This window comes from Zingiber officinale, chromosome 4B (genome assembly GCF_018446385.1).
Source record: "Zingiber officinale cultivar Zhangliang chromosome 4B, Zo_v1.1, whole genome shotgun sequence".
In the NCBI taxonomy this organism is placed as follows: Eukaryota; Viridiplantae; Streptophyta; class Magnoliopsida; order Zingiberales; family Zingiberaceae; genus Zingiber; species Zingiber officinale.
In genome coordinates this window covers 4,798,435-4,817,406 of record NC_055993.1, presented here as the reverse complement: position 1 = coordinate 4,817,406, position 18,972 = coordinate 4,798,435, and the positions used below count along the sequence as shown (strand labels likewise).

At 33.5% G+C, this 18,972-nt stretch overlaps 1 pseudogene; it reads right to left on the bottom strand.

Moving 5' to 3' along the window:
- Window positions 1-8,422: 8,422 nt before the first annotated feature.
- Window positions 8,423-18,060, bottom strand: LOC121977266 (annotated as a pseudogene).
- Between the last annotated feature and the right edge of the window lie 912 nt (window positions 18,061-18,972).

The window sequence follows — 18,972 nt, the reverse complement described above, 5'->3', positions numbered from 1 at the left end:
ACTCTTAATCTCATTTTCGTATTCTCTAATCTCTACACGCTTTCGTTTTCAATTACAATGGAAGGAGGCCGCGGAGGTGCATCATCTCGAGCTCGGAAAAGCAAATCAATGGAGGAGGACCCCAACATTCAAACCACCGATGATGAGATCGAGCATCTTCCGAATCCGGCACCCGACACACAAGGAAGTACCGATGCAATTACTTCTAAGGTTCGGGAACTTCCTCCTCTAAAGTCTTCTATTTTTACTAAACATTTTGAGAAGGTCACTCTTCCGTCGGGAGAAATACGTGCAAAATGTAAGCACTGCAATGCTTCCTACAAATTCCAAGCCGGCAGCGGCTATGGGTCGTTGAAACGACATGTAGAAACGAAGCACCCGATGGAATATGGACTCGACCGTTCTCAAACACAATTATCAAGATTTTCTTCAACTAGCGGTAGTACCGATTCCGGTTTATTTTTATATTCGGATAATAAATTAAGAGAATCATTAGCTAAATTTGTTTCCGTAGAACATCTTTCTTTTAGTTTTGGATCTAAATGCACATTTGAAGATTTTTGTAAAGAATCTCTTAATCCATGTGTTAAACGTGTTCCTAGGACTACACTTACTCGTACAATTAAAAAATTAGTAAAACAAGGAAAAAAGAATTTAATTGATGAATTTAGTAAATTAGATAATAAAGTTTCTTTATGTTCCGATATTTGGAGTGATCATTGGCAAACACATTCGTATATGGGTGTGACTTGCCATTGGATCGATAACTCTTGGAATCTCCAAAAAAGATTATTAGCTTATAGAGTTTTTGATGAATCACATAATGCTCATAATATCGCACAATTATTATGTTTAATTTTAGAAGAATATGGTTTAACTCATAAAATATTTTCAATATCATTAGATAATGCTAGTTCTAATACCGCTTGTATAGATGATCTAAAATTTGTTTGTCAACCTATTATTGGAGGTTTATTTTATCATATTCGTTGTGTATGCCATGTTTTAAATTTATGTGTTCAAGATGGTTTAAAAATTTTAGAAAGTTATATTAAACCAATTAGAATTGCAATTTCTTATTTATGGTCTCATCCATCTATAATGAAACAATGGGGTAGGTTTTGTAAAATTAATGGAATGAGACCTAAAAATTTCCACGTGATGTACCAACACGTTGAATTCAACATACCAATTATTACAAGATTCATTTCAATATAAAGAATTATTATGTTCATTTTTGCACAAAACACTAATGCTAATATATATTTATTTTCACAACAATGGAATATTTGTAGTAGTATTTGTGAAATTTTAAAAGTATTTAATGATGCAACCGAACAACTTTCCGGTGTTTATTATCCCACTGCTCAATTAGTTTTAGAAAATTTTTCTAATATAGTATTAGTTTTAAATGAACATATTAATAATGAATCTTTATCTCCTTGCATCTTAGCTATGAAAACTAAATGGGAAAAATATTTTTATTTAATTCCTGAAATTTATTTAATTGCATTTGCTTTAGATCCTAGATTTAAATTAGAAGTTTTACAAGAAATGTTAACTTTATATTATGACGCTTTAATTCCAATTAAAGATTCTTCTTTCCCTGATCCAGTTAATATTATATATAATGTTAGAATTTATTTATATGATATTTATAATCAATATTATGCAAAATATGGAACACAAATTAATATTTCTGAAATTCAACAAACTACTAGTAGTAATTTAAAACTTACAAAAGCACAACTCTTATTAAAAGAACAAACAAAACGTCCACGAGGATCCTCAAGTTCCACACAGGAACTTGAGAATTATTTTATGACTTCTTTTGATTTTAATGAAGCAGATAGAGAAAACTTTGATATCTTAAAGTGGTGGTCACAGAAGGCTCAAAGTTTTCCCGTTCTCTCCGTGATCGCAAAAGAAATTTTAGCTTGTCCAGTGTCAACTGTTGTTGTGGAGCAGACGTTCAGTGCCGGCGGCAACATATTAGATGAACGACGATCAACTTTGTCTCCCGACTCATTGGAAGCCCAAACATTACTGGACGATTGGACCAGAGCGGAGAAAAGAATCCAAGGAATGCAACTTTCAGATGACGAAGTTGAAGATTTTGATAATACGACAGGAACAGGAAATGGAAGTGAATGAAAATGTAAAAGGATAAAAATGTAAAAGAACTACGTGGGCTTTGATTCCCCTAAAGGGATACGTAGGCAACTTAAATAAGTGCAAGCCCTTTTTTTAATAAATTTTAATTTCTAATTTTTAATGTTTAATGTTTAATTTTTAATTTTTAATTTTTAATTTTTAATTTTTATTAACATATTAATCTTGAACCGTGACGAACCGTGACGAACCGTGAACCGAACCGTGAACCGGCGGTTCTGAACCGTGAACCGTAACCGTCTTGGGCGGTTAAGGTTAAGGGTCGACCTGCCTGGAACCGTCGAACCGGCGGTTCCGAACCGTCGAACCGTCGGTTCCGAACCGTGGTCAGGTCTAGCTACCGGGCAAGTGACCCTTGAACAGAAATGGTCCTCCATGGTTTCCAAGGCAACCCAACTCCACCTTTCCATTATTGAAGCAAAGAGGACCATACTACAATCCGGCTCGGTCCTGCTTACGGGTCATAATCCCTGCCACTGCTTGTCCTTTTACAAACAAGACATTTCTCTTTGCCCATTGCCTCATGTTCTATTCAGGTATACTTTCGATATCAACTCATGCAATGCGGATAATTTCAGCTCAGGAGTCACGACAAGAGACTCTCTGCAATCTATTAATATAACTGATCTTAACCATTAGTTCATCTAAAAATCTAATCCCTTGCATTGACAATCTTTTTATGTATATTTAATGCATTTTAAAGATAAAAGGATACATTGAATGTAAGGGTGAGCATTAGGTTAATTTGCTCCATAAATTACATAAATTAATCGAATTAATCTAAAATCAATTTAATATTGGCTAATCGAATTGAATCAAAGTTTTGCTAAAACTAAATTAATCAAATCAAATTTAAAATCAGTTATTTCGGTTAACACCGAATTAACCGAATTTATTTAAAAATAATAATAAAAATAATCTATACAAAATTAATACTAAATTAACCGAATGTTTATCGCTAATTGAATAGATCAAAAATATATAAAATATGAATGGAAAAATTTGTAGATGACCTTCAATTATTCGGTATGAGGTGAACTATCATTCTTGAGGAATTTCAAGTTACTTGTTAAGAGTTCAAAGTCAATAGAAACAACATGTGATTGGTCTTGCCCTGTTATATACATATGGGGCCTGCAATTTTGTTGCACCTCTTGCTCTCTTTGAATTGCTTGTCTTTTCCTTGTCTTTTTTTTAGGAACAATATTTATATTTAACCTTTTTTATTTCAAAATGTTCTATCATATTTTTTATTTTGAAGGGAAGCTTTGGCACAACGATAAAGTTGTTATTTTATGATCTAAAGATCGCGGGTTCAATTTCTGAAAACAGCCTTCTGCAAAAAACAGGATAAAGTTGCGTACAATGGATCCTTTATCAGGATAAGGGTGACCGATAAAAGGACGCAGCGTCTGTAAATAAAACAAAAAATTTTCTCTATTTTTCCAACTAAGATTAGTAGCACTATCACAATAATTCTAATCTAAAAAATGAACAACTAAAAAAAGAAGAAACAAACAAATTTAACTTGGTTACAACCTAGGTGGTTGTTAATCCAAGGCGATTGCAAAGCTCTACTAGAAAAATCTCTTTCTCTGTAGGCAGAGAAGCCTCTTATACTCTTTGAAAAGCTTAAAAAAGACTAGGAAATCATTACAGTAGCTGTTCTCAAGTTGTTGTATTTCCTATCTTCAAGGGTTTAATTATAGCTCCTAGAAATCCTATCCTAAGCTTGAGGGCGCCTCCAAGGTGGATGGAGGGTGCCTCCAGTAAGGCAACAGTGGATAAGACTTTATCCGCTGCCAACAATTAGTTTGACTGGCCGAAGGCACCTTCGCACTGTTCATCGAAGGCGCCTTCCAGCCATGGAAGGCGCCTTCCACAGAAGGTGGAGAGGTGCCTTTAACAGCCTTTGAAGGCGCCTCCAGCAGCACTTACAGCTTCATTTCGCTCCTTTGCTGCTGTGATTTCCTGGGTGATTTCGGCCACCGGAATAGGGTTCACCCGAATCCAATTTCCGGCCTTCTCCTCGAGCAGGCTTCCGGTCTGGCTTCTCGTCCCTCGAACGTCGCGTACGTTCTTCTCATCCATCGGTATACTCTTCCGCAGCCCTTTCGTCCTTTGGATGCACCGAGCACGTCGGCTCCCTTCCCGTACCATCCTTCTCGCTAGCTGCGTTTTCCGCTCGACTTCCTGTGCTCCTAAGTTCCTGCACACTTAGACACAGGGATCAAAACCAAACAGGACCCAACCTAATTTGGTTGATCACATCAAAACAACCACGGGGTCCAACAGATTTTTCGTTTTCCATTTTGGTTCCTTGTTTTTATTTTTCTCACTCCTTTCTCGTTCAATTTGCTGCAAAACTTTTTTCTGGGATGTTGTTTCTGAATTAAGTTTAGATTGTGTGCACATTCATGATCACCTTATCATCTTCTTGATGTGGATGTTGTTTTTTTTTATATATTAACTTTAAAATTTCTTGAATTAAGTTATTGATCACATTTGCAAGAGGTTCTCAATTAGTTTCTATTATATATATATATATATATATATATATATATATATATATATATATATATAATTCAAAGATAGATTAATTAGCTAAATTATGATCCATAATTATAACCTTTGAAGATGATAGCTAGAGAAAAAGAAAAATCAGAAGCATCTTATTTGAGCAATGTTTGATTCTTCTCTGAAATCAATGTTTGATTGTAGAACTCTAAGAGAAGATTTAGATCGCTTTCGGGATCTAAATGCAGTATCAGATAAGAGCTTAGAAGAAGAAGCAGTTATACCTGGATGGAGCAAAGGCAATTGAAAATATAGCAACAGACGGAAAATTCCAAGGGAATCGCATGATCTCGCAAAACAACAACTCATTCGTGCTAGAGAGATCAATGCGATCCCTTTGGAATTCTCCTTCGGCTGCTCATGCTCGGTCGACTCCTCTAGCACCACTCACTCTTTGTTCTTCTCCCCTTCTCTTATACTGCTTATAAGAGCACAGGTTCAGCAGGAACAACTTGGTGCCATAAGTAATTAAACTTGTGGTAAGGTGAGAAAAGGATACATCTTCTAGATAGATAGATATACATATATATATATATATAATTTGATACCTTGCATAACCTTACCTTAGCTTGTACATTCATGGGTGATTGACTGTAAATCCGAGAGTGCCCAGAAGCCCATCCGGATGTCCCGATCCTTAAATATAAATCGGGGCATCCGGACGGACTTTTGGATATCCGGACGAATTTTTGGGCATCCGAGTTTACACTCAATCACTCAGGAGTATCCAGGATAAGGGTGGGCATGATAAAATTCCTCTTGATATATATATTCTTTACAGTTACTTGGACTCCTTTCAAACCATGCATTATTATTACTAAGTGTGTAATGAAATTTGAGAATATAAAGTCTCTGAACCTTTACCAGATATGGAGACGACACATTAATTAAGTAGCTAGGATCTTAATTAATTAATTCTCTAACAGGGTGTTGATGGACAGTATGTTTAATTAATTGTCATTAATTAATTTTAATTAGGAAAAGGAGAGGAAGAGAAATTGTGATTAATTGTAAATTGGCAGTGAAAGAAGTGGCCACCAACCAACTACTTTGATAGCGAGACTGTTAGGCATTTGTCCAATTTATTCCAATGACTGATAAAAAAATCTATCATATTAATTAATGCGAAGAATTGTATTACTAAATTACCAAAAATAAATAAATATGAGTCCTTCTACCTCCCAAGAAAATAACGTACGTCCTACTATATATAATATATTGTTTTTAATTAATATATCAAAACTAATTATTAAATTGCAATGACTTACAGATTTTTAAAGATTCTTTTAATAATTTCAATATAATGAAAATGTTAATTACATTTATGTCTAATGTTATAAATTGACAATACTAGAAGTTAGGTTAATCATGCATATCAAGTTGAAACTGACAATATAATTAAATGACTGAATCAGTTTTTTTTCTTCTCATTATGACATCATACATTTATATTATTCTATGTGTACTTCTCTTAACAATCAAAATTAAAAACTTTAATAACACCTCCCTACACATGGACAATATAAATTCCATAATACTAAATTGTTTGCTATTGGAAATGGACTATAATAATAATTTAACTTGAATTAAATGTAATAATATAAATAGAGAGAGTATTTCTATCTAAATAACTACTATGTACACTTTGATATCCTGAGAGCGGATGACTAAATTCGGAGCATTTGGAATTGATTCAGATATCTATGTGTGAACTAGTCTAGGCGGTTGGAATGAATCTAGATGCCTAGATTCTCCTCTTAATTTCTTTTTTAGGAGTATATTATATGTATTTAAAGTTCAAAATTTTAGGATTGAGAAGTTGAGTTATAATGAGTTTGAGCCAATAAAACTTTTCCTCTAGGGTTATAGTATTTAAAATTAAAAATTTTAGATGTTCATATGGTATATTATATATATTTAAGGTTTAAGATTTTAGAATTTAGACGTTAGGTTATAATGACTTTAAGCTAATAAGATTTTTTTTCTCTAGAATTCAAGTTTATTTTTTGGGTTATAATTTTCAAGATAAAATATTTTAGGTGTTCACGGGATATAAAATATATTTAGGATGTTTTAAGAAATTTTTAATTTTTAAAAATTTAAAAAATAAAATATATATATTGTGCATATGCATAAATTAGTTTATCATCTAATTATCCATTAACAATTAAATTTAAAGGAGAGTTTTTGTGCAACGTTACTATATGATTTTATTAGTGCCTTCAAAATTAATTTTTTTTTATTATTTTAAGTTTTAAAGTATTGGATTTATGATACCTCATTTTTTTTCTAAAAATATTCATTTTAATGAAAATTACCATCTCGAACTATTTTACAAATTACCTTGTGACCATTTTTAAATTATTTTTTCGAATTGTAAACTAATTTATGAATTAATTTACACCTTCAAATTAAAGTTTGGAAGGATTTTGACCATTAAGTATATAAATATAACAGGTAGAATTACTTTTTTATATCTATATCGATATATATATTGTTGAAAATTTTTACTGTAAATTATTTTATGAAATAGTTAGAATTGAGAATTTATCAAAACACAGCTACAAAATATGAAAGATTTTGATCATTATAGTTCTCAAAATAATCTAAATAAAGTAGTTTACAATTTGTAAATTGTTTTGTAAAACAATTCTACATTTTTCATAAAAAAATATATATATATTATAAAGCGCTTTATGATAAATTTAAATTTTAAAGGGTGTGTTTTAGTAAATTAGCCAATTATTAACTAAGATATTTGAGAGAGAATATAATTAGGTGGATGGGTCCATTTACTTTTAGATATTAGTGAAGTGTCCCTATTTAGGTGAACAAAATTGTCTTATATACTGATTTAATTGTGTTTTGTGTTTTTTAATGTAAACTCTAATGTAAATATTTTTTTTTTTTTTTGTTGACATCAGCTATTCAATTCTTTGAATCAGTATTTTGTATTTTTTAAATTAAACTCTAATGTAAATATTATTTTTTTTTGTTGACATCATCTATTCAATTCTTCGAACCGATTAATCATAGAATGACTGATTCAACCTCATAGAAATTTTTCATCGGTCATCAAAATAAATCAAGAAATATTCATGAAAACTCATTCAAACAATCATCGTTATTAGGCCCATTTTTTATTAGAGAGAAAATTTCTTACAATATATAGTAGCTGAAATTCAAATATTAAATCCTTTTATTCGGCCTAATGTAAATATTGTTGGTGGCATTTAAGTTTACACCTTATGAAATATATTTCTGATATATATATATATATATCTTATTCTTTGAATTATCAAGAATAATTAACTAAAGGAGAAAATGAAGAGTGTGAAACTTGAATTATAAAATCGTTTACATCAGTAAGTAAGAATCAGAATATGTTCTATGTTGTTAATTTTAGACTTAATTGGCCACCTCTTACTCAATTATTTATTCTCATGAGATTAAAAGGCTATTTGTGCAGCATAATCACAATTAATACATGTAAATACACAATCAAAACCTTGTTAAAAAAAACTAAGAACACAATCTTTACAAGGCGGTAACTTGATCAAACATAAGGAAGAAAAGTAAACAATTATTCGTATAAACGACCAATAACTTAAACATGTTTCAAAAATAAGATTACAAATGTATCTAATGCGCTTTGCCGCTTTGGAGATCACAATTACTTTTGTTCGTGTATCGTCCTCTCCAAATCATGTTCACCTTCATCAATAATCTTAAGTTCTTCCAGATAAGCATTCAGTCTCATCATCTGTTCTTCTTCGATACTCAGAGGAGCTTTTTCCTTGTAACCTGAGCTATTCATCTCCTGTGCCAAAAGATCATGCTTCCTGCAATTGCCATTGTGAATGGGAGAAGCAAAAAGTAGCAAGTTAATTAACTGAAAGCTAGAAAGAAGATAAATAGTATTAGAAAAAAAATGCAAGTGGTAAAAATTACTTTTGTATCTTCCCTCCTTTTTGTCAACTTCTCCTGTTCAGCCTCTGCTTCAAGTGTTCCTTGGAGTTGGAGATATACAGAAAGATTTTCATTGACAACATCAACTGCACATCCAGCTGGATTCATGTCATTCTCATTCAAAACCTGCAAAAATAGACAATCATCTATTTAGTATTCAAGTAAGAAGATTTAGAGTCGAACTAAATGAAGATGACACATAGACAGAAAGTTCAAAGATGGATTTAAAGGCTTGCTAGCTTATTTGCTTGTTAGATATTAAAAAGCCAGAAACAATATTTGACCAAAGAAGATCATTGCATTAAAATCACATAACAAATAGTATAGACAATAGATATAAAAAGTAGCATTGCATTAGCCACGCAATTAACATCATGAAGTTGGAAATTCAAATGGATGAGTGATTAACATGGAGAAATTCTATTTTGCAATAATAGAACAAAGATGCATCATTGGATATCCCAATAAGTAGTATACAGAGCATATAACCTTCAACGATGAGATAGCAGCAAGTGTTACAATCTCAAACTCATAGGATCTCATGATGTCGGTGATATCATGTCCGCGACAAAGTGCAAAAGCTGGATATCTGCAAATGAAGGTATAGACAGAAAGTAATTAAGTTTTTGACCATTGAAAAATGAACTATTATTATCATGGATATTCAGGAAGATACTTTTCAGCTAGCATGATATTGCATTGAAGCTCAATAGGCAAACTGAACCAGTATTTTATATATATTTCAAATAAATGTAACTAAAGGTCATAAGCATATATTGTTCATACTTCATAATATAGTTGTTGCCTAAAGTTAACAGACATACAAGATGCATGCAGCCAATCCCAGTAGTAAGACTAGTATAGTTTGGCAATGATATATACCCACTAAAATAGCATTTCCCGATGGATAGTGCAATATAATGGAATGCATCATGCAGATCTAGAGCCGTGTCATTAAAAAGACTCCAATCGATGAGGAATAAAAACTTGTCTTGATAGAAAGCCTATCTAAAAACCCTTTCATTCTTGCCACTTTGTGGTCGCAGGGATCGAAGATTCCTTACAGCACCATTGACTATATCCATATCATTCTCAATTTTGGCATTTGACCAGGCCTACAGAATGATGTCAGAAATTGTGTTTCAAAACTTGACCAAAAAAAAAAAAAAATCAAAAGAACAGGGCATGCTTACTTCCACCACTGAAGGGTATTCTGATATCATAATTGATTCTTTCCTGGAGCTTCCTTCTGCTTGACGAAGACGCTGCCATAATTCCTCAGTAACAAATGGCATGAAGGGGTGTAGCAAACGCAAACCAATGTCTAGACAAATCCATAAAGAATGTCTTGAGGCTGCTTTTGAAGACTCAAACTTAGAATCAGTAAAGTAAGCTGGAATTGCCACCATGAGTATACCACTGTAGTTGCATCTGAGAACTTGTACGATTCAAAGGAAGATATAGTTCTGGCCACAGCATTGTTTAGGACAGAAAGTATCCACTGGCAAACAGGTGGCATGGATTTTACATCAATCTTTTGGGGAGGAACATAGCCATCTCCAAGTTTCAACATGGCAAACTGTATGGCATTCCACAACTTATTACACCATTGCCGATAGCCAATAACTCTCAAGATATCCAGATTGATCTTGTCCGACTATACAAGAAACTTATGTTAGTTTAACAAGGCAAGCAATGAATTGCAAATTAGATATGTGCAGTGGAGAACCTGGGCTGTATATGAAACAAGAGCCAAGCGGAGGGCATCAGTACCACACTCAGGAATACCATTTGAGAACAGTAGGTTGTCACCAACAGGTTGTAACAAATACTTCCATAATTAAACACATTCGAGAGATACAATCACTCCAAATTCAAAACTAGATGCCGAGCCATCTCATGCATTGTGAGATTGAAGCCGAAAGGACATTTCTTTGGTGGTAATATATCATATTGATTTCAATTTCAGCTGAGTTGCCTTGAAAGATTAAAGAAAACATTCATTTATTACACAGTAGAATGCCATTTGCAGAATTGGCCAATAAGGCTTTCCTTAACCAAGGGTTCAATACTCAATCTGGCAGCAGATCATACAAGTACCAGTACCAAACTTTTGAGTAAGAAAAGAATACCAGGGAAGAAGAGGATACTGCAGCAAGGTGCAGTCACAATCTTATTTTACCTTCTCTTTCCTATTCTTTTAATCTTATGTCTCTACAAATGCTTGTCACTATTTGTTTCTGTTTTTCTTTTCTCTTTCAACATTGACCCAAGTAAATAGATAGCAAAACCCATTTAAGCCAATTTGATTTTCACCAAGAACTAGGTAGTGCCCAATTTGGTAAAATTAATCATAATGACATGTCTCACCCAATTTACAATTCTGAATAATCACTATCCTGATTGATTATAGAGACACCAATACTCAGACATTGTAGGTCAATTTGATTCCCACTAAAACGTAGGCAGTGTATTTGGGTTGGTCAAAACATCATAACACCAAGTGTGTGGCCCAGTTGAAACTTGCAAACCAATTTGATTTTTTTATTATATGCTAATTCAAACAACTCTGTTGTTCAAACCCCAAGTTTTATGGGTAGGATAACTCAAATGTTTTTTAGAAGTTACCTTGTACAAGTGTCGTTTTTTAAGTCCTCAAATTTAAACCATAAGAAGTGTTTCCAGCATTTTAAGTTGCTAGATAATCCCTCGTTATAAAAACTGTCAGATTTATTACCTTTCTAAAGGGCACATCACCTCCAAGTTGCATCCCTAGCATAACCATCCGTGCAACCCAGAAAAAAATGATATCATGTCTTGTTTCAAGCAATGAAGTAGGATAAAATGCCTTAAAATCAGGAGTAACATCTGGCCAGCCAAGAACAGATAGTGGAAAAAGACCAGCTGAGAACCATGTATCTAGCACATCCGGATCTTGAGTAATCTCAAACTTCTTCCCAGAGAACAGCTTGTTTGCCTCCATGAGTGCCTCCTGCTCATTTCTTCCAACGACCCAATGGTCATTGTAAGAACCCACATCTTTAAGCTGATCGTCTTCTAGTATCACATACCAGGCAGGAACTTGATGGCCCCACCAAAGCTGCCTTGAAATGCACCAGTCCTGTATATTCTCTAACCATCTGCACTTAAAAATATACATGATAAATAAAAACAATAAACTTTAGGTATCCAGATCATGGTACAGGACTAAAAAATATATACAAAATCTTAGTATCAGCTAGCCAAAAGTTTGAATTACCTTTTCCATTCTTGCTCATACTGATGTGGTATAATCTCAATCTTCTTATCATTATCACTCATGACTGCATCAGCCATCAAGAGCTAGTTTTGCCATGCTTTTGCAATCAACAAACCACTGAGGCTTTATCATGGGTTCTACCACATCATTACTTCTTGAACAAATGCCAAGTTTCATTTCATTTTTCTGAGTTCCTCTTTATAGTCCCTTTACAAAGAAAAATTATACTTATTAGTATTGATAAACAATAAAATTTAAGAAAAAACTGAAATTCTAATGGATGGATACAACAGAAAATTCACTTAACACCTTTGCCTTTAATGCGGCTATAACAACTACACGAGCTGCAAACCGCGGCATCCCACCAAAATCAACACCACTAGGGGTGGGCATCGGCCGGTTTGGTCCGGTTTTACTTTACTACGGTTTAGTTTTTTCGGTTTCGGTTTTAAAAATCTATAATCCAAAAATCAAACCATTTTATTACGGTTTGGTCCGGTTTTTGGTGTAATACGGTTCAATTTGTACGGTCGGTTATATACGGTTTATATAATGAATTAAATTGATTTTGTAGGACTATGAATATTAGTTTAGAGACAAAGAAAAAATATTAATTTATTAAAATAATTATTTGATTGATTATCAATCCGATTGATAACCAGCAGCCACAAGCAATTAAGCAAGAAACATAAGCCAAATTTTACAATCTACAACATGAACTTGTTATTTGTGAACGATCCAATCCAATAAATCCATGTCACCACAACAAATATCAAATTAGCATTAGAAATTGCAAACCTCAAGTTTTGATTTTTACTCAGTCAATACAATCCTGATAATCTTTCAATGTACAATTATACACATTTCTAAACTTCAAAATTAGTTGAAACTTGAAAGTTTTCAACTCCAAAATCCTGTTTGGCAAAAAAAAAAAAATTTAAATACATTACAATTAAAAAGTAATTATGAATATAATAAATTAAATATGTAAACTTACTGTAACTAATTGATAATATCTTTCTCATCCTCATCTTCAAAAATCCTATTGAAGAAAAACAATAAATCCATTACAAGTTTACAACTACCCAAAATTCTTACCAGATTCAATCTGTTCAATATGATCTAAGTCTTCTTCTATTTTAATGGGCGAAGTTTCTTTTCGAAACCAATCCTGAAGACAAATGAGAGCTTGCACTAATCGAGGAGTTAATGAACTTCTAAATGAATCAAGAACACGCCCTCCTGTGCTAAAAGCACTTTCTAATGCCACAGTAGAAATAGGAATCGCTAACACATCATGAGCCATCTCAGCTAAAGTAGGAAATTTGGTAGAGTTAACTTTCCACCAAAGCAAAATATCAAAATGTTCATTTGCAACCTCAACATCTTCACCAAGATATCTATCTAACTCAGTCTTAGCATCCATATTTCCACTTTCAGCCTTATGCCTTAAGTATTCTTGTTGTATTAGTGTTTTTTTGTGAAGACTTTTAATGCTTATAACTGATGGCTCAACTCTGCTAGTGGATGAACCTTGAGACATTTTTGAAGTGACCTTCTTATATTCTTCAAATAAAGTAGTCATATACAACTTTACTTCATCTCTTATTTTCTCTCCTTTCTCTTGTCCATACATCCTCAAAAGCACAAAAGCCACATAATCAAATTTGAAACGAGGATCAAGCACACGCGCAACAACTTTAAAACACAAGCAAACTCACCTATTTCATGAAAGTGGATATTTGAAGTGACATATAGTGAACCTTAAACTCTCAAGGTAAGATTATAAAAAGCTTCAAGAAACTTCTCCATTTTTTTCACATTTTCCCAATCACCACTTGTCAATGCACCTACATCCTTTCCATCTTCACAAACATGGGTAAGACGATGATCCAACAATCCAGGATCATGAATACCATAACTTACAAAAGCATTTTCAAATTCCAAAGCAGTTCTCAACATCAAGTAGATAGAATTCCACCTAGTAACAACATCCAAACACAAAGACTTTTTACTTGTTATCTTTTCAATTTCACAACCGTCGTTGAATTTTTTAAGCCTTGCAGGAGATTGTCTAATATATCTTATAGCTTATCTAACTCGTCTCACAGAATCTCCAACTTCTTTCAAGCCATCTTGAACAATGAGATTGATTATATGAGCCATACACCTCATATGAAGGTGTTGACCATCCATCAAATTAGTTCCCCATTTACTAAATTGCTTTGACATCTCTTTCAATGTTATCATTAGAACTAGCATTATCGACTGTGATAGTGAATATTTTATCCAAACCCCAATCAAACAAACATTTAGTGATCATAATTGCCATATCATCACCTTTATGGTTGTGTATTGGAGAAAAATTCAATATTCTCTTTTGCAAATTCCAATTTTTGTCAGTAAAATGAGCAGTAAGACACATAATTAATTCTCTGTATTGAAGTCCATGTGTCTGTTGTGAGACAAACTCTTTGACATGTCTCCTTGAAGAAAAGCCTAAGATGTTTCTTTTCTTTCAAAAAAAAGTTCAAAGTAATATCTCGTAATTGTCCTACGAAATGGAATTCTAAAAATGGTTGTGTCACATTTATAAAGTGTCTAAACCCTTCCATTTCCACAAACCTAAAAGGTAACTCATCAACAATTATCATCTTGGCCAAAGCTTTCCTGCTAGCTTCTTGATCAAATCTCCAAGTATTGATTGCTATTTGATCTTTTGAAATGTTTTGAAAGGCTATTTTACCTTATTTAGTTTCCACATTACACAGATATTTTTTACACCTTTTCAAATGAGCACCCAAAGACGAAGTACCATTTAAATTGGAATCAGCAGCATAACTTGCACCACAATAATTACATTTTGCACTAGGTGGCCCATTAGAATCATCAAATTTCTCAAAATGTTCCCAGACTGAAGATCTAGTTCTTATAGATTTTCATTTTTTCCCAACAACAATCGAATCCGCAGACGAAGAATTAAGTGTGTTATCATTTGAACCCCTTGCTTTCATCAATCATACCCTCTTTTTCTAGAGCCCAGATCCTCTGGACCGCAAAAAGCGGTCCAGGGGATGGTCCCTTGATCTGGATTGGTGGGGATGAATGGTCCCCATCTATTTTATGAATGGGGACCATCCCCTGAACCAATCCAAATCAAGGGACCATCCCCTGGACCGCTTTTTGCGGTCCAGAGGATCTGCCCTCCTTTTTCTACCATCTATTAAAAATTAAGAGTTTTTTTTGGTATAAATCAAAAGAAAAAAAATAAAACAATAGAATAAAACAAAACAAAAGTCAACAACGAAAGAAACAAAGTGCAACTTATTGAAATTTGAAATACCTAGACAGATGTGGCAATGAATCAGTCAAGCAGAGAATGAAGAAGCGGAGAACTCTCATCTAACGAAAGAAATCAAGCTGCCTACTGGTAAGTGGTAAGGAAGAAAGCAACGGACGACGCCTACTGCTAAGGAAGAAAGCGACGAGCGACGTCTACTGGTAAGGAATAAGGAAGAAAGCGAAGGGCGACGGACGACAACTCGGCAAACAAACTGAGTTGAGTTTCATAAAACCCTAATACCCTATCTTAATTAAGTAGTCTACTATACCACTGGCCAGTGACCCATTGATAAAAAAGGCCCAAAACCGGCTGGTTCGGTTTACTCGGTTTTTGGGAACCAAAATCATAAACCGAATCGAATAACCAAATTACAAACAAATTAAACCGAAACCAGCCGAAATACTGAAAAAATCGAACTAAAAAAAATCGATATTTTTCGGTTCGATCGGGTTTTCCGGTTTTAACTAAATTATGCCTACCCCTAAACACCACCATTACTATTAATCTTCCCTTCATCAGTAAAAATGTTGATAAAGGCAAGATTATGGCGCTTTCCAACTTCAAAGTCATTGGGATCATGAGCTGGTGTGATCTGCAATATAATATCAAGAAGAAGAGTATTTAACACAATGAAAGGCAGACATAGTGATCTTCACAGAACTATTATAGTAGTGCAATAAGATTACTTTGACAGCCCCCGTTCCAAATTCAGGATCAACTAGGATATCATCACATATTACTGGTAGCTTCCTCCCAATGAATGGATGGACGACTGCACTTTTTCCATGTAGATGAGAATAGCGTTTATCCTTGGAATGAACAGCAATTGCAGTGCCACCAAGCATTGTCTCCACCCTCGTTGTGGCTACTACAATCTCACCCAAGCTTCCCTCAAGTGGATAAGCAAAGAAAGTCAAAACACCAAACTAAACTTCACACTCATGCCCAGGGACCTTTCTGAAAGTTTCTTCTTTGATTTCCTCATGATCAAATCAACCTAAAAGTAGTAGATAAATAGAATTAAAACAATCTGTGGGTTCAAACATAATACAACATTTAAAATTATTTTTAATATTTGATTCACCAATACCTCAATGTCAGATATTGCTGTCCGCAATGCGCAATCCCAATTGACAAGTCGATGATTCCTGAAAATAGAACCAGGTACAATGTGACAATGTTACCAAAAACACTTAGGATTGATAAGATTGAATGATAATATTGCTAGAAAATTTCATTATTTCATCATCAGAGATGAAGGATTTCTAGAATATCCGCAAATTTTGCAATTAAAAGAATAAGATTAATCAAGGCAGCTAACCTATAAATTAAACGTTGTTTATAAAGTCTGACAAATGCTTCAGTGATCGCCATCGATCTTGCATCATCCATGGTAAAACACTGTTCTAAGAAAGATGTGCAAGAGATAAGAAGCCTAATTTTCTAAAGCAATAGAGTAAGCTCCCCCTTTTAGTGTCTCCTAAAACTGACCTCACGAGACTAGTCAAGTGAAGCTCCTAACCGACATTCTTGGTTTAGTATGGTGCCTCCATAGTTATTTTTCCATTCCCAAACCTACCAAACACAAACAGAAAACATAGAACATTAATTGACTTACCGCTATGTGAATATCAATATGGAGCAATGAGAATTCCCATCAACACCACAAAGTGTCGCATGCTGAAGAGAAATCAGTTTTTTCTTTTTTCAAGGTGCAAAAGGTTGAGACTAAAATAAAATATTGTTAACTAAGAGCTCACCTCAGACACAAATCTTTCACGTCCAATATCATGCCTGGTCAAATTCCTTTCACGCATCAGCTTCTTCTCTACAACCACCTGATAAAAAGTAGCATCAGTATCCTTCATAATTTAGTGATATACATATAACAACAACTAAGTTTTATCCCACTTGGTGGAGCCGGCTAAATTTAGTGTGATATACATGTGAATACTTTTTCAATCCTAGATTAGCAATCATTCCTCACCAAGTTGCCAGATCTGTGAAAAAACATAGAAACTCCTTGCATATGGTACTAAGGAGATAGTAAATGATTAATTACTAAGTCTAACATTCAAAAACCAGTTGAACAAATAGAAATAGCTATATTGAATAAATATAGCTCAACACTGAACATAAGTGGTTGTTTTGCACAAACTCAAAATGATTGATTGACAAACTCTGCACCTTGCAAGCTATTTAAGATTTAAGTAACAAAATCATTCTCTTTTCAATTCCGTGGAACAAATTCCTCAATGGTCATTCTTGAAGTTGCATAGCTAGGAAGTAAATAATCAGCTTAGAGAAGATGAAAAAATAAACAAGCTTAGAAACATTTTAATGAACTGTATGGAAAGAAATACCACCTGGGTTGCTATACTAGCATGGTCCATTCCTGGCACCCACAGAACATTATAGCTTGACATTCTCCTCCAACGGATAATTGTATCCTTAGATGGTGCAAGAAGCCATAAAAATGTCAAACATTGTAAAGAACTAAAGGGACAGAGAAAGATAAACAAGATAGGAGAAAGATGAGACCACAAAAGGAAGGATTAAGATGTACTCACTTGTATTGCAGCAGTAAGACCATGACCTATATGAAGAGCACCTGTCACATTTGGAGGTGAGAGTACCTGTAAAGAGTATAAATGCAAGATTATAAAAGTAGCTTAGTAACAGTTAAAAATACATGGACTGGATGCAAAGGATTTATGTGAACATCAATGTCAAGTGTCATATTGTTGCCAACCAAAAATACAAGTAGAGATGGTATAAAGTTAAATAGTAAGTATTTAATTTTTTCATATTTTATTCTCTGAAAATAAAATAATTAAAAAGTTATATATAGCAACTGGGACAATTTTTCAGAAAAAAATGAATTCCATTTCCTCCTAAAGAAATAAAAAATTTATGGAAATGGAAGAAATAGATAACTTTTTCCTAGATTTAAAAAATCATTCAGAGCCGGGTATTGATCCTCTGCCAGAACAATAAGTCTTGGTTCGATTTGGTTTGATTTAATTTCAGTTTAGTTTTGATTCAACTTAAAATTTCGGTTTAATCGATTTAACTGAATTTTAGTTTTCAAAATCAAAATCAAACCGATTAAACCGATATTTAAAAAAAAAATTGAATTAACTGAAATCAACTTTTAACTTCGGTCGGTTCGGTCAGTTAATTCGATTTAATTAAACTTTTACTCATCCTAAGTCTAGGAGTCTAGGAGTGGATGAGAGCGTGTGGAAAGAAGAAACAAATTATCTGTTGTTCCATTTGGCTCGTTCCGTCATGTTCGATGAAGGGAGGTTTTCAAGGCAAGTTGAGGATTAATGCCAATGAGCTACGAGCACGATCAAGGCCAGTAAGGGTTTTGAATTGGACTGGATGGTCCAGCTGAACTCGAACGAAATCTTTGTTTACTTGGAGAGAAAATTCATCCTGTGTAAGAAGAGTGGTAATGCCTCATAATAGTGTCTAACCTCCCTATCCAAAGAAAAATTAAATTTATTTTTTAGACTAAAATAGATGATAATAATTATTATTTTTAATGTGATAAATAAAAGTTTGTTAATTGTATTTGAGGTTTTAACTAAAATTAGTTTAACTAAAAATATAATTATTTTAAATTGTGATAAATGATGATAATTAA